Here is a 3,143-nt window from a genome sequence, read left to right as displayed (position 1 = left end):
AGGAAGAGGGAGACTCTGTCGCGGCGTCACCACGCCGGACCACCGCGCGTGAGGAGCCGGGCTGTCACTGCATTTCCCGTCGCAGAGGAGAGAGCCCAGAGGAGAGAGAGAGGTCGCGCGATGTTGTGGGTGGGAGATGCGGACCAGTGGCGCATGCAGGAACGCGACCCACTGCGCGGAGCTATCGCCGCCGTTTTTGCTGCCGGCAAGCCTCGGTTAGCATCGCCGGAGCTTTCGCCCGTTTCTGTCGCTGGGGAACCTCGCTGCCATCGCCGGAAAACTCTTCCGGTAAGGGTTTTAATTGAGGTTTCTGTCATTTTGGATTTTGAGAAGGTTTTGATGCTGTGCGGTTTTTATAGATGACCCACCAGAGCTTCTGGCCGCCACCGGAGCTGTTGCCAGGGCCGATTCGAAATCGCAGCTGCTTCGTGTTGTTATTCCAGTAAGAAATTATGTTTCAAAAGCCCTAAGTTAGTGTCCCGTACGTGTATTAAAGCCTTTACAGTATTAATGTTCTTAGAGTTTAGTAACTGAGGTTGCTTGTTGTAATTTAGAGCTGTTTATGCTGCTGCGAAAATGTGTGGGGCTGTGCTTTGAAGCTGCCTTTGATTTCGAGTTGAGGCGAAAAGAACTTATGAGGCGTTTGGATTATGGATTTGCGTTTTGAGGTAGGGGTGCTTTCCAAAACTATACTTTATGTATTGGAATTATTACATATGGATACTGATGTGAAAAAATGTGTATTTAGTGATTGTATCGGCCTTATGTATTATTTGATTGTCTCGAAAAGCTTATGAATGTTTGTTTGGCTGAATTGTTGTGCGGCTTTGTGAAATGTAATGTTTGGAAGTTGATTCTTTAAAGATTTGAAATGAGTTTAATCCGTTGAGGATTGGTTTGAAGTGAGTCAATTATTTTGATGATGTGAAAGATAGAATACTCTTGAAATTTAGCCTGGGTTGCTTTAATTGATTTGGTTTTGATAAATGATTTATCACTGAACTGATTCTTTTAAACTTTGGGAATGAGTTAAATCGGTTGATATTGAGTTGATTTTGAAATGGTTTCCTTGAGATATGCCACTGAGGCATTTAGCTTGCTTTTGAATTGATTTCTGGTTTTGAGCTGTTGAAAAGGAATGAGAAACAGTTTAGTTGGGACCCGAACCGGGTGGCAAAAGTCCAAGTTTTAGGGGAGGTGCTGCCGAAATTTCTATAAAATCTGAGTCTTTGTTGAATGTTGTCTGGAAAAATGATGAGTTAAAGACTTCTACTATTTTATTTGAATTATCAAGAAAAGGATGATTCATGCTTTTGAAATGAATTATTAAAGAGGAAATTGTGATTTAGTCTTGCTTCTTAAGAAAGGCATTGTATCTCTTTTAGGAGGAAGTTATTTAGATGAGACTTATGTTTTAAAGCTGTTTTTAAATGTGACAAGGGCAATGCCTTCGAATTTGACTTGAGGGTTTCAATTAGAGGAGTTTCAATGACTTTGAAAGAACCTGGATGTCTATTGACAAGTTTCATTTTGAAATGTTTTGAGAAATGTTTTAAGTACTCTTTAAATTCTGAATTCTTCCAAGACTAAAACAATTTTGAACAGTTCAAACGTTCTAGAATTTATCATGGGGTTGAAGTTGGTTTTGCCTAACTAAAGAAAACGACTTTGAAAGAAGTAAATGATTACGTGACTCGGTTTGGCTTAGATCCTATTTTATTACTCAAATCGGAAAGCCAAGGTTTTAATGATTTTAAATGAATTTCGCGAAATGAGTTATGTTATTCTCCCCTAAAGACTTGGGACTCTGCCGGAAAACTTTTGGTTATAAAATCCCATTGTTGGATGGGTGATTTTGAATACTTTGAAATAAATCCTTAACTTGCCATGGTTTTGGAAGTTTTGGAAAGAAAATGCCGAGAGTGGCTTTGTTTTAAAAAGGGAACTCACCTTGAGTAAATTTGGCTATAGAACCGACAGATGATATCATCAGCCACTAGGGACAGGCATGCATCATATGCATCTATGTGACATTGTTTGCGTGTGCATATTGTACTTGGTTTGCCTATGTGATTACTTGAGATTAACTGCTACTTGTTCTACTTGCTGTAACTGTTTGTTTGTGCTTGAACCTCCTATCTGTGTTTACAACTGGGACTCTGTTGGATTGTGGTGATTGGTTGTTGGATGGATTGTTTGGGCCTAGGGCCGTGGTTGAATTGAGATGGACCGATGGTTGGTTTCGGTTTCGTGGTTATGGTTTGGAAAGATATGAAAGGCTATTTTGGTTCAGTATAGATAAACCTTTTTGAAAGACTTTTGATGTTTTTGAGAATTGAATGGTTCCTCTTTCAGAAAAGATTTTCGACTTTACTTTTATTGAAAACCGTTGTTTTTGAAAAGAGGCATAAGAAGGTTATTAATCACTGGTACGGCTTATCTTCACGTATCCTATTACAGTAATTCCCAAAAACCCTCTACTGAGAACCCTTTCGAGGATGATGTTCTCACCCCCCTACATTTTTCCCCTTTCAGGATATGGGCGCAGAAGTCACGAAGAGTTTATTTAGTTGTTTTTGAGATGCTCTGTATTGCTCTAGATTATTATTTGTATCCTCGCCTTTATCTTGAGATATTCTATAAGAGGGATAGGAATTGTATTGTCTAATGCTTGTAATATTATTTATATATATATGTGTACATATATGGATGTACTCTTTATGAGCTTTTGTAAGTTGTATGGTATTTTGTGAATGTACGTAATCGAACGAAACTATTCTTTTTGGGAACGGTATTACGGTTTAAAGTTTTAAACAGGCTCATATTTTAGTATTAAATAATATAAGTGTCGTCGTAATGTCCGAGCTATCAGAGTCGCGCAGTCGGAAGCGTGAGCTTTGGTAGTTAGGGTGTTACATTATGGTAATCAGAGCCGGAACCCGGATCGATGTGCCAGCGAGGGCGCTGGACTCCTTTAAGGGGGGTGGATTGTAAGGTCCCACATCGGTTGGGGAGGGAAACGAAGCATGCCTTATAAGGGTGTGGATACCTCTCCCTAGCATGACGCATTTTGATGAGTGAGTGTGGGGGGCTTCGGCTAGCATCCCTATCGTCAAAAGCAAAACCGTGAGGCCTTGTGTGCC

The 3,143-nt window shown here is 40.1% G+C and overlaps 1 long non-coding RNA gene across 1 annotated transcript; it reads left to right on the top strand.

The window, feature by feature from the left end:
- On the top strand, positions 297 to 2,596 carry LOC110264627. Its single transcript, XR_002350797.1, has 3 exons — positions 297 to 442; positions 555 to 668; positions 2,536 to 2,596. It is a non-coding gene; the product is annotated as an uncharacterized LOC110264627 (long non-coding RNA).

The sequence above is a fragment of the Arachis ipaensis genome, chromosome B07 (assembly GCF_000816755.2).
Source record: "Arachis ipaensis cultivar K30076 chromosome B07, Araip1.1, whole genome shotgun sequence".
In the NCBI taxonomy this organism is placed as follows: domain Eukaryota; kingdom Viridiplantae; phylum Streptophyta; class Magnoliopsida; order Fabales; family Fabaceae; genus Arachis; species Arachis ipaensis.
This window is presented reverse-complemented; position numbering and strand designations above follow the sequence as displayed.